Here is a 14,334-nt window from a genome sequence, read left to right on the forward strand (position 1 = left end):
GTGGACTGGGCTGGGCTAAGAGGATAGGGCAGGGTACCAGAGTTGACAAAAATACAGTAAGCCAAGTGAAATTGGGATTGCAAATAAACAGTGAGGAGGGGGGGTTGGTTTTTGGTTTTTCAGTAAGAGTGTGTACCAGTATTTCATCCAGCAACCCTAAATTGGTGGCGGGGAGGGAGAGTAAGTGGGAATAAAATAGGATCTCTGAGTGGGGGGACGCACCCCACTTCACGGGTGCTAACAAATTATTGTCCAATTTTATACTTATTCAAAGAAGGTCCATGTTTCCTGTGAAACTCCTATATTTGCTAAAGTCAGCGCCAAAGTACGTGGGAAGCCACTCCTGACTCACGCTTTGAGCCCACCCAACCCTCGTCGCTCGGAGCCCTGAACCTACCCTTCCCGATCACAGAACCCCGGAAACAGAACCTCCTCAGTCCCACTCCCCGACGGTCCCCCCCCCCCCAGTCCGAGGTCACCCAGCGAGGGAGGGGCAACTCCCAGAGCCCTGCCGGGCGGCGGCCGCTGCTTGTGCCTGAGCGCGAGCCCTGCAGAGTGTGTCTCCCGCTAGCTGCGCCTTCGAGTGGGGCCTTGGCTAAACGGGCAGATTAAACGAGGGGCTTCCGATAAAGATAATTACAAGAGGCTGCGCATTAACTTTCTATTATTAAAGGAAGACCCAAATCTCCCCTCGCAAGCTGTTCCCGGGATTAGCAAAACAATAACTTTCCTTTGGGATAATTGTCCTTTGAATCGCTCAGGGTTGGGGGCGGCTTTAGACGCCAGCGTCGTTTTTTGTTTTTGTTTTTGTTTTTGGCTTAGCCAGGAACTTTCTCCCCGAATTTACATCTAGATTTGGGGAGAGGCATTGGGAATACAGGGACCCGCCCCAGTGCTCTGGCTCTTCACCCGGCAGCGCAGCGTGGTGTTTGTAAATCCGAATTCTGGGTCGCAGTTAAGGGAGATACCTACAATTCCACACATTTTGTAGCCCGCGACCGGGCAGGCAGGCAGGACAGCCTAACCTGCGGCGCAGTACCAAGAGCACACTGGTTTCCAACCTCTTGGGAAGGATCTTACCAAACCCATTTTGCAGATGAGAGAAACTGATACTTATTAACCCGGTCTCATTGGACACGGAGAGAGAAATGAGGAGAGCAAAACACAGCCAGCAACCGAGAAAAGGAGCCCAGGTTGAGGCTCTAAGGGGACTAAGAGACTGAGAAGAGGAGCACCTCCAAGGGGGCCCTGCAGTTCCTGGACAAGCGCGTCCCTAACGCCTCCTCTGGGCCCCACTGGCAGGGAGGGCGCCGCAGGATCCCGGCAGCGGGCAAGCTGGATCCTGGGGCACCTCCTGTTTCACAACGTGGTGGCCGCGGGAGCGCAGCGCAGGAGAGCACTTTCACTGCCCCGTCTGCGGTGAGAAATGCCTCCTACCCTGCGCTGCACTAATCCGCGCCTGCACCCGCACCCCAGCTGCTGCGGGGGACCTGGGGTCCACTCGTGCTCCCTACGCTGCGAGGAAAGCCCCGCTGCGAGAGCCCGGCACCAAGGGATAGGGGCGCGACGGCGAGAGCCGGGCGAAGCGCTTTGCTCAGCTTCTGTTATTTAGGAGACATGGATAAGAGAAAGCTAGCTGGCTCCGAGCCCACTACACTCCGCCTGTCCCCATTGTGGCCGGGCAGGTGCAGAGTCTACTGTGCGGCGTTCCAGCGACACCTCTGAGCCCTGGCAGCCTGCAGAGTGGGCCCCTCCCAGCTTCCTTCCCTCACATGTAAATCTGCAGCCAGAGGTGTAGGACCCCCGCCAGAGTCCCCGCCCCCGAGCTACCCGGGGAGTAGTTTGGGAACCCTAATCCCTTAACGGTTCTGAATCTGCCTTCATCAGCCAGGATTATCTGGGATTTAACTAATCAGTAAAGGTTTCTCCACTCATTATTTTACAGGGAAAGTTTCCAGCCCCTCTCTGTCGCCAACCACCAAAGTGTCTTCCACTTCCCCTAGCCACGCGCTCCTCGGGGCTCACCCAGCCTGGGCGCCTCCGGCTGAGACTGGACTGGCTGTGGATGGCTCCGCAGACATCCTTTTTCGGCTTTTCGGAGTGTCAAGTACTCAGATACAATGGGAGTGGGATGCGCAGCGGGGGAAAATGTATCTCTGGGGGAGCGTCTGTGCACACGAGCCCCAGGGCTCCCTCCTTCTGATTTCCTCCTACTTCTTTGCTGCTCTTCAGTTGCTTTTGTGCCCTCAGTTAAAAGTTGTTGTGGCAGATGCTGCTTTGCCCTGTCCACATCTCCTGCCCTGACTGCTCTGCCTGTGCATTTGCCCAGCCTCCACTGCCCACCCGTGCACATCTTTGCCTGGGGACTTTCTCTGGCCTCCAAAATCCACATTGCCCACTAGCTGAAGGGGCCAAGAATTAACACGCTGGAGAAAGACTGACAGGAGTTGGATTATAAGTACCCCTCCCCAACATATATATGTGTGTGTGCGCGCGCATGCTCGCACATGTGCGTGCACACACACACATACACACACACACACCCCTGGGGTAGAATAACTCTTAGGCATGTATTCTACTCTACCTCCCAGGGGTCTGCAGCAGGACTGTGCACTACTTACTTCCTAATGATCACATTCCATATGGCTTCCTTCTGAGATGCTGTTAGTGCCCACCTAGACCCGCTTGCCGGGACTCTGGCACCTTCCCAGCTGTGAATCTGGGCTGCTAACAGCTCCCTGCCCGTGAAGCTGGAGATTTGCCCTCTGCTGATGAATGCTCCTTAACTCAGAACACCCCCAGCACATACACACACAGCATGTGATTGCTATGAGGATGAGAGGCCTCCCCTCTGTGTCAAAGACAGCGCTGCAGAGTCATTTCTGCTCCAAACCCCTCTGCCCTGACAGACCAGGCCAAGCCACCTCCTTGCTCAGCTTCTTCCCCTCCATCTCTGGCCACCCTCATCCCTGAGACCTCCTCACAGGAAACTTCACGCACTCAGGCCCTGCCTGGGGCTCTGCTTCTAGGGGCCCTGACCTCAGACACTTCCTGCCCCCATCCCGCTTCCCCACTGATGTCCCCTGGAGACACCTCCAGATGAACTACTTATCCTGGAATACCTGGCTCAGAGTCTACCTACCTACCTTTCTTTCCCACGTGGACCCCACAGTGCCATCACCATCTCCTGAGAAGAACTCCAAACCTGTGTCCAGCCTGGGCGGTGCTCCTCAAGCCCAGGCCTCTGTATCCAATGGCCTCCGCACATCTGTCCCAGGTTATCCCTTGAGCATCGAAACGCAGCCCACCAGAGCTGAATTCAACATCTTCCCTCTAGTCTGCCCCTCGCCATTCTTTACCTCCACCCCTGGGGGCTCAAACAGAATCCTGAGTGCCATCCTCGCTTCTCCCTCTCCCCACCAGCTCACACCCTGTGACTGAAGGTGGTGACGACAGCTGCCCCTCTTGGCTTCTTACACTGGGCAGCTATCATTATCAACACCTCATCCAAATGACCACATGTCGCCCTGACCACAACTCTGGGGGTAGATAATATTATTGTTCACATCTTCCAGATAAGGAAACAAAAGTTTAGAGCAGTCAAATAACTACATAAATTGCCCAAGGTCACCGCACTATCCAGAGGCAGAGGCAGGATTTGAACCCAAACAGCCTGACTCTGGGCCACTAGCTACCCTGTGTCCCTCTCCAAATCCTCTCAAAGGTGCCCTCCTCTCTCGCTGCCTGCTGTGGTTGAACATGTACCCCAAAGTTCATGTGTTGGAAACTTAATGCCCAGTGCAGCATTGTCAAGAGGTGGATCCTTTAAGAGACGATTAGGTCATGAGGGCTCTGCCCACGAGTGGATCCACACCATTATCTTGGGAGTGGGTTAGTTATCGTGGAAGTGGGTTCCCAATGGAAGGGCGAGTTAGGCCTCCTTTCCTTCCCCTCTGTTGTTCACTCTCTTTTACTCTCTCACCGTATGATGTCTTCCACCATGTTTTGATGCAGCAAGAAGACCCTCACCAGATGTGGCCTCCGGATCTCAGAGCTCCCACCCTCTAGAACCATGAACCCAATAAACTATTGTTTAGAAATTACCCAGGCTGTGGTGTTCTATTCTAGCAGCACAAAGTGGACTAAGACACTGCTCACTGCCACACCTCAGGTCAGGCCAATCTCTCATTTGCCGAAGTCAAATTTATTTTTCAGTCTAGGGCTACTCAGTATGCAAATGAGTTTTGGAGTACCCTAAAGAGGTGGCCCTTGTAAAAAACAGGAGGCAGGTGTTTCCTCTTCCCACTCCTTAGCAATTCAAAGCTCTTACCTGGGACCCTGGCCCAGGCATGGAGAAAGAGGGGATGATTTCCTGCAGCAGCAGTGGTGAGTGTCCAGTGGCTACTCTGCATGCTGTGACGCCCTCACTGCCGTGCCCTGGCATGAGTCAGCCTTGTTCCCAGATGCCTGGCCTGCACAGCCCTGCCCCTTTTCTCCAGCCTTCCATCCGTCTGGGGTGGGGAAAAAATGATACTATTCAGTAAACTTCTTTTCTGTGTAAATTGGCTGGCTAGCATCCAAGAACTCTGCTGTTTATGGCCCGGGGCTCCATCCTCTGATGTCTCCCTCACCTCCTTCTTGCCCTTCCCCACACCCACCATTGTGCTTTTCATTCCACTGCCACAGTGATCCTTGGTGGAGTACAGCCCTGCTATAAATTCCTCTACAGCTTCCCATTGCCAGCCGGGCATTGCTAACCCCTACCTCCTTCCAGCTAGTGGCTGAAGAGGCAATCCTACCCCACACCTGGCCCCAGTGAACCAGTGGGCTGTGGAGGGTCAGCTGTCCACTGTGTTAGAAAATGGACCCAAGGTGCTGGCATCAGGGACTATCTATCCATTTGTCACCCCCATGAGAGCACCAGTCTCTGCGTTCCCTTCCTTGGCTGAATGTTATGGTTACTGTTTCAGCATCACAAATTATCCCAAAACTTAGCTGTTTAAAACAAACTATTTTATTTTGGTCACAGTTTTGTGGGTCAGAAATCTGGGGAGAGCTCAGCTGGGCCGTGCTGGCCTGCAGCCCTGCATGGGGTTGCTGTCTGGGGCTGCAGTCATCTGGGGGCTCGGCTGGGCCGGGCACCAAAAACAGGGGCCCTGCAGGGCTGCGGGGGGCTGGGAGCACCCCAAAAGAACCAGGCAGAAGCTGCGTGGCCTTCTCTGGCCTCTCCTCAGAAGTCAGAGCACTACTTTCACCATGCTCAGTCGTGGGGTCCCCTTCTTCCATAAAAAATATGAACAGTTACATTTTATGACTGGGACTATAAAGGTGAATACAGTCCAGTCTAGATTCATTATTATATATTTATAGTTATCATATCCACCTTTCCTTCTGATTTTAGGAGAACATAAAATATATTCACGGGCCCTAAAAGTATGGCCCCAGGGCACTGTCCTGGTGGACAAGTTGGCCTGTTGACTGGTCCAAGCAGCCACAAGCCCTCTGGATTCAAGGACAGGACACAGACCCTACCTTATGTTTTTTTGTTTTGTTTTGTTTGTTTGCTAAATGCCCTGTTTATTGTGCAAACAAGGCTCCGAGTTGTACAGACACAATTCACAGGCTGAGAAATCTCTGTGCAGTTGGTACTTCACAACTACACTTCACAAAAGCAGTAATGACAGCGGCTTCTCGGCACATGAACCTACCATATTTTTTGTTTAAAGTGAACAGAGTGCGAATGGATTACAAATGGCCTACTTCTCTAACTGCTTGTCAAATTCCTCTGCGCTAATCTTTAAGAACAAGTGGAACCTTCACTTTATGCCGCCCCTCCTGGCAGCTCAGTGCCTCGGCAACGGCAGGTCCCAGGACCTCGGCTTGGGAGAGTCCAGCTGTCCTTTGCCACGCGATCCTCAGGGCAGCGGTGATGACTGTCTTTAGTGAGTGACTGCAGGGTGTCTTTACTTCCAAACCCTATTTCACGAGCCAACAGAGCAGTGGGACCCGCACAGATGGCAACTATGAGGCCCTTTCTGTTCTCTTGTCCCTTCGGTATCTTTCCTGGCAGCAGACTCAGATAAGGTCTGTGCACCCAGATGACCTCCTGGTAGATCACCACGTCACATGGTCCCTTTCTTTTTGCATCTTCAAGACTGGCATCAGGACAAATGCCAACATCACAGAGACACTGTCCTGGGCCTTTTCCAGCTAGACCTGCAACCGTGACCTTAATCCCCACTCGCCTCATTACATCTACAGGCATGACCATCTTCATATCCTTGCTCCTTTAGCCAGGATGACCAGAGCTCTCATGAAAGCCATTGTTATGTTAGCATTTTTAAAGACCCCAACGAGAGTAGAGGGGGTGCATGCCAGCACACACGCCCTGCCCACCTCACATTCTGAGGACACCACACCACCCTTGCAGGGCCGGTGCGGAGTGGTGCTCACCACCCGCCACAGAAGCCCAGCCCAAACAGCCCCTCCCAGGGGCCCTTCCAGACTTCCAGGCCCAGCTGGGAAAAGTATCTTCTGACCTCTTGTAAGGGTCGGGACTGCCGAGGCCATCTTGTCTGCTGTTCTTTGGTGTCTGTGCTCATCCCCCACCTGGCTTCAGGTGCCCAGACCTAAGTCTTCGTCATCAACACATCCCCCAGAAAAATACTCTTCACCTTCCAAGACAGTTTCCTCTGCAGCTTCTGGAAGTGGCCTCCTTACCATAGTTCAGTGGTTCTCAAAGTGTGATCCCTGGGCCAGCAGCATCAGCATCATCTGGGAACTGGCCAGAAGAGCTGAGGGAACCAATAAATCAAGACACCAAAAAATAAAGAAAAATAAAGGAGGAAATATTATTTTAAAATGTTATATATCAAAAATATTTTAGTGATTAAACTAATAGCCACCATCAGTGGAGCACTTTCTCTGCCAGACATTGTGCTAAGTGCTTCATGGAGTACTTGTGACAACTCTAATGAGGGAGGTCCTGTTATTACCCCCATTTTGTGGGTGGGGAAACTGAGGCACAGAGCTGGAACTAGCCCAACAGTGCAAAGAGAGGTCAGGATCCAAACACTGTCAGGCTTGAAGCCACAAAGTCATGATGAGGCAATGACAGCACTCGGAGTCCTTTGCACTTTCCTGTGGTTTAGCATCGCTACTCCTAAAGCTACAATTATCGTCCAGTCTTTTACCAGCCACAGGGCAAGCATTCTTAAGTGGTTTATGTTCTTCATCTTCTCAGGCTGAGCAGACATTCCATGAGCTCCTCATGTTGCTCGGAGCTCATCGTGGTTTCTGGGCCTGAGGTTCCTGCCTTTCATTTGTTCTGCGAAATGACCAGATGTTGTCTTTTTAAATATTGCTGCTCCCTCATTCCTTCCATGCCTCTTTATTGGACCCCAGTGATTCTTAGATTGGACTTTCTCATTCTACCCTTCATATCTCTTAAACCTCTCTTTTATATTTTCCATCTTTCTAACTTTTTTATCTCATTGTGCTTCAGATCTAACTTAATATTTTCTAATTGTCTCATAAACTATGCCTAATCTGCTTTATAAACCATCTACTGTGTTTTTAAGTTCATTGGCTATATTTTTCACTTGTGTCTGATTTAAACATACTCATTTTAGTCTACATCAATTTTAGTTATCTTAGTTTGACTCAGAGGTCAGATGCTGCCATTTGTTGTTTCTGCTGATTCCTGCCAATGGTGATTTTTCACGTGCTCTGTAATAACCAAGGACTGTCCTCCTGTTCCATGAGACTTTATCTCTAGTCTCTTACATAGGTTTTTATAAGTGTCTGACTCTCCATTTGTGCATACATCTTCTAGATGACAAGAAGCTGTTATCAGCAGGGGACCACTTTCGATGGTAATTTTTGGCTTGGAGTTTCCTGGGCTCCAGTTGGTGTAAATTCAAACCCCATGCAGGCTGCAGTTACAAATTCTTAGTGTCTTGTTCCATTTGGGCTGCTATAACAAAATGCCTTAGTCTGGGTAATTTATAAATAATAGCAATTTATTTCTCACAGTTCTCAAGGCTGGGAAGTCCAAGATCAAGGTGACAATAGATTTTGTTTCTAGTGAAGCCTAACTCTCTGCTTAACAAATGGTACGTACCTCTTGCTGCATCCTAACATGGCTGTATCCTCACATGGCAGAAGGGACAAGGCAGCTCCCTTCAACTGCTTTTATTAGTGCTCCTTTTATAAGGGCACTAATCTCATTCACGAGGGTAGAACTCTCACGATAATTGCTTCCCAAAAGGCCCCACCTCTTAACACTGTCACATTGGGTATTAGATTCCAACATACAAATTTTAGGGTAACACCAACATTTAAACCATAGCACTTGTGGGAGGCTGTTTCCAACCCAGAGCCAAGCCCAGGATAGATAATCCTTCTATGTCCTCCCTTTGCTCATGGTCTTTCATAGAGAGTGGGCTTTTCACTTCTAATAGAAGACTTGGTTCTAACTATCTGCTGTTGGGCAAGTAAAAATACTACCAGCACAGAGAGACCTTTCCACATCAACACAGAAAGAAAGATAACTGGCTAATTATTGGGTAAGCACAACAGAGTACACGTATGTGTCAGAATAAAATTCCACCAATTTATATAGCAAAGCAGGTCCAAGGTTCATTTGGGAATTAAGGTAGCTATTTGTTGAGATAATCAACCTCCTTCAAAAGAATGATAAAACTTGTTTGATCTCCAGAAGAATCAATGACTACACCTAAAGATAAACTCTTACATTAACTCCACATTTCAAAGGTCTCTGAGGCCTATGACCCAGGAGGAATAACTGCATTGTAAAACTGGGCTGGACTTCCTGGTCCCTGGAGAGATGTATCTATTGTACATTCCAAAGGTTAGAGAAAGGACTCAGACCCACTTTGTCTCCCAGAGACACTGTAACAAGGGGAGGAAAAGAAAATATCTTCTTTCCCCTTTATTCACTTTCATTTACCTTTGCACAGCCTCACACAGGCCTAAGTTCTTTCTTCCTATCAAAACAAAACAGCCTCAATGCAATGTGGTATCTTGGCTTGAATTCTGGAAGAGGCGGAGAAAGCATTAGAGGAAAAACTTGGGAAATCTGAATAAAGTGTGTAGTTAATTAACGGTAATGTACCAGTGTTGATTTCTCAATTTTGATAATAGTACCATGGTCATATAAGATGTTAACGTTAGGGGAAAATGGGTGAAAGGTGCGGGGAAACTCTCTATAGTATTTTAGCAAGTCTTCTGTAAGTCTAGAATTATTTCTAAATAAAAAGTGTGAAGATTTTAGGGTGAGCACAAATTCAGAGCACAATGTGACAAATTCCTCTTCTCCTGAGAATCTTATAAACAAGCCAACAAACAAAAGTTCCTAATTACTCAATAATCACTTTACATGGGAATGGTTTAAATATCAATTAAAAGACAGAAACTGTCAGAATGGATTAAAAGAAAATAAGACCCAATTATGTTTCTGTAAGGAAGCTACTTTATTTTTTTGTTTTGTTTTTATTTTATTTATTTATTTTGAGATGAGGTCTCTCTCTGTCACCCAGGCTGGAGTATAGAGTTATGATCACAACTCACTGCAACCCTCAACTCCCTGGCTCAAGTGATCCTCCCACCTCAGCCTCCAGAGTAACTGGGACTACAGGTGTGCACCACCACACTGCGCTAATTTTTTTTTTTTTGTGGAGACAGGGTCTCACTATGTTGCCCAGGCTAGTCTTGAACTCCTGGCCTCAAGTGATCTCCTGCCTCAGCTTCCCAAAGCACTCAGGTGTGAGCCACTACACTCGGCCAAGAAATCTACTTTAAATATAAAGACACAGATTAAAAATGAAAAGATGAAGAAAGGTGTACCTTGCTAACACTAATCTAAAGAAAGCTGCTTTCAGACAAATGAAACATTAAAACAAGGACAATTATCAAGAATAAAGAAGGCATTATACAATCATAAAGAGATGGAGTCAGTTTTCCAAGAAGACATAATAATACTTAAGATGCATGCACTTAACAACAGAGTGTTAAAATACAGGAGATAAAAACTGAGAGAACTGCAAGGAGAATGGACAAATCCTCTATTACAGCTGGAGACTTCAATACTCCTCTCTCAGTAACTGACAGGTCCAGTGGGCATAAAATCAGTAAGGATATAGTTGAACTGAACAGCACTATCAATCAACTGGATCTAATTGACATCTACAGAATACTTTATATAACAACAGCAGAATACACATTCTTCTCAAGATCATAGATAGGCCATATTCTGAGCCATACAACACACCATAACAAATTTAAAAGAATAGAAATCATATAAAGTGCTCTCAGACTACAATTAAATTAGAAATCAATAACAAAAAAGTAGCTGGAAAATCCTAAACTATTTTGAGATTAAACAATGTACTTCTATATCACACAAAGATCAAAAAAGAAGTTTCAGAAAAGCTAAAAGTATTTTGAACTAAATGAAAATAAAAATGCAATTTACCAATGTGTGGAATGCAGTGAAGGCAGCGCTTAGATGGAAATGTGTGACATTAAATGCATATATTAGGGAAGAAGGAAGACCTAAAAACAATCATCCAATCTTCCAACTTAGGAAACTAGAGAAAATAGGGCAAATTAAATAAAAAATAAGCACAGGAAAAGAAATAATAAAAATTGAAGCAGAATCAATGAAATTAAAAGTAGGAAATCAACAGAGAAAATCAGTGAAGCCAGAAGCTGGTTCTTTGAAAAGATCAATGAAATCAATCAGCTGCTAGCCAGGCTAGCCAGGCTAACTAAGAAAAAAGGAAAGAGACACAAATTGCTCATACCACAAATAAAAGAAGGGCCATCACTACTGATCCCACAGACATTAAAAATATAATAAGGAAATATTATAAACAACTCTGCCCATAAATCTGATAACCTACATGAAATGGACAAATTTCCTGAAAGACACAGGTTACCAAAACTCACATAAAGAGCAATAGATACTCTAAATAGGCCTATATTTATTAAATATATTGAACCAATAATTAATAGTCCTCAAAAAAAGAAATCCCTAGGCCCATATTATTTCACTGGTGATTTCCACTACACATTTAAGGAAAAAAATCACACCAGTTCTCTACAATCTCTTCCCAAAGACAGAAACAGAAAGAATATTTCCTATAACAAATTCTATGAGGCCAGAATTACCCTAACACCAAAACTAGATAAAGACATCACAAGAATGGAAAACTACATATCAGTATCTCTCATGAATATAGATGCAAAAATCTTTATCAAAATATTAGCAAATTGAATCCAACAATGTACAAAAAGAATTATATATTTTTTATTTTTTTTAATTTTAGCATATTATGGGGGTACAAATGTTTAGGTTACGTATATTGCCCTTGCCCCACCCAAGTCAGGATTAAAAAGAATTATATATGCCACAATCAAGTGGGACTTTTTCCAGGTGTGCAAGGCTAATTCAACATTCAAAAATTAATTAGTGTAATCCATCATATCAGCAGGCTAAAGAAAAAAAATCCCATTATCATATCTATAAGTGTAAAAAAATTGAAACAAATCCACTACCCATTCATGTTAAAGAAAAAACACTCTCAGGAAACTAGGAATAGAGGATAACTTTCTCAACTTGATAAAGGGCAGCTACAAAAAACCTGTAGCTAACATCATACTTAATAGTGAGAAACTAGATGCTGTAACCTTAATTTGGCAGAAAAGGTAAGCATGTCCTCTGTCACCACTCCTATTCAACATCATACTAGAAGTCCTAGTCAGTGCAATAAGACAAGAAAAGGAAATAAAAGATATACAGATTGGGAAAGAAGAAATAAAACTATCTTTGGTTGCAGATGAAACAACTGTCTATGTAGAAAATTCCAAAAAGTCAGCAAAATAAACTGGAGCTAATACACTACTATAGCAAGGCTGCAAGATACAAGATTAATATACAAAATTCAATTGCTTTCTTATATACCACCAATGAACAATTGAAATTTGAAATTAAAAATACAATACCATTTACATTAGCACAAAGAAATGAAATACTTAGGTGTAAATCTAACAAAATATGTATAGGATCTATATAAGGAAAACTGATGAAAGAAATCAAAGATCTAAGTAAATGGATAGATATCTATGCTCATGGATAGGAAGACTAAATATTGTCAAGATGTTAATTCTTTCTAACTTAATCTATAAATTCAAAACCATCCCAATCAAAATCCCAGCCAGTTATTTGGTGGATATTAAAAAATATAATTCTAAAGTTTACATGGAAATGCAAAAGACATAGAATAGCCAACACAATACTGAAGAAGAACAAAGCTAGAAGACTGATACTACCTGACTTCAAAACTTACTATAAAGCTACAGTAATCAGATAGAATGGTATTCATGAAAGAATAGACACATGTATAAGTGGATCAGAACAGAGAGCCCCACAATAGACCTACACAAATATAGTCAACTGATCTTGACAAAGGCACATAGACAATTCACTGGAAAATAGGACAGTTTTTCAACAAATGGTGCTAGAATAATTGGACATCCACAGTCAAAAAAATGAGCCTAAACACAGACTTTACACCTTACCCAAAAGTTAACTCATAGACCTAAATGTAAAACAGAAAACTACAAAACTCCTAGAAGATAATGTGGGAACAAATCCAAATGATCTTGGGTTTGGTGATGACTTTTTAGATACAACACCCAAAAGCATGATTCATGGAAAAAAACTGATAAGCTGGACTTTATTAAAATTAAAAACATCTGTTCTGTGAAAGACGCTATTAAGATAATGACAAGACAAGCCATAGGCTTGGAGAAAATATTTGCAAAGGACATAACTGTTAAGGGACTTGTATTCAATACAAGAACTTTTATAATAGAAAGAGCTCTTAAAATTCAACAGCAAGAAAACAAGCAAGCAGTTTTTAAATAGGTAAAAGATCTGAACAGACACCTTACCAAACAAGGTATTCAGATGGCAAACAATTAGGTGAAATGATGCTCAACATCTTATGTCATTAAGAAACTGCAAATTAAAACAACAATGAGATAACACTACTCACCTATTAGAATGACTAAAACACAACACCAAATGCTGACAGGCTGTGGAGCAACAGGAATTCTCACTCATTGCTGAGATTTCAAAATGGTACAGCCATTTTGGAAGACAATTTACCAGTTTATTACAAAACTAAACATAGTCTTACCATTCGATCCAGCAATCGCACTGGTTGGTATTTACCCAATGGAGCTGATGATCTATGCCCTCGCAGAAACCTGCAGAGGGATATTCACAGCAGCTTTTTCACAGTAGTCCAAAGCTAGAAGCAATCAAGGTGGTCCTTCAATTGGTGAAGACGTAAATAAACTGTGCTACGTCTGGACGATGGAATATCATTCAGTGATAAAAAAAAAAAGTGAGTTATCTAGCCATGAAAAGACTTGGGGGAACCTCCAATGTGTGTTGGTAAGTAAAAGAACCCAATCTGAAAAGACTACATACTATAGAATTCCAACTTTACAACATTCTGGAAGACGCAAAACTATGGAGTCAGTAAAAGATCAGCAGTTGCCAGGAATGTAGGGGGAGGCAGGGAGGGATGGACAGGCAGAGCACAGGGGATTTTTAGGGCAGTAAAACTATTGTAAATGATACTATAATGGTGGATACATAACACTGTGCATTTATCCAAATCTGCAGAATGTACAACACTTGAACCTTAATATAAACTGTGCACCTCCATGTAAACCATGTATTTATTTTGGTTAATAAATGTACCAATATTGGGTCATCATTTATAACAAATGTCCCACATGAATGCAAGATGTTAATAACGGAAACAGCAGAGGAGGAGGGGTGTACAGGGGAACTCTGTACTTTCTGCTCAATTTTAAAAAATAAAGAAAAAGAGAAAGTCTGGTTACTAGAGCTGGCAGGGCCCACAAAGAAGAGCCTGCTCTCAGTTCTCACCACCGTGGTTTTCACCTTCGTTTTTGGTCCCTGGAAATTCCCCTGAAATATTTTAAAAGGATATTTGTTATATTTTTTTCAGCATTTCTAGGAAAGGTTTTCAGTTTAATCAGTTCACAATTATTGTTAAAAATGGAAACCATATACTCTCCTTCAGATAAAAAGTTCATGGTACTCCTGGTTGCAAGTGTCCAAACCAATTGGACCAATTTAGGCAAAAGGTAGATTGATTGGCTTGTGGATGGGACACCAGATGTGGTAACTGAGGGAAGGCCAGGGTGCACCTGTGGGGACTCCTGCCCCTCTGGCTCCTGGGCTCTTCTTCACCAAGGCATGCCTTCTTC

At 44.5% G+C, this 14,334-nt stretch overlaps 1 pseudogene; it reads right to left on the bottom strand.

Moving 5' to 3' along the window:
• Nucleotides 1-5,790: 5,790 nt before the first annotated feature.
• On the bottom strand, nt 5,791-6,324 carry LOC123622284 (annotated as a pseudogene).
• Nucleotides 6,325-14,334: the final 8,010 nt, after the last annotated feature.

The sequence above is a fragment of the Lemur catta genome, chromosome 17 (genome assembly GCF_020740605.2).
Source record: "Lemur catta isolate mLemCat1 chromosome 17, mLemCat1.pri, whole genome shotgun sequence".
Lineage (NCBI taxonomy): Eukaryota > Metazoa > Chordata > Mammalia > Primates > Lemuridae > Lemur > Lemur catta.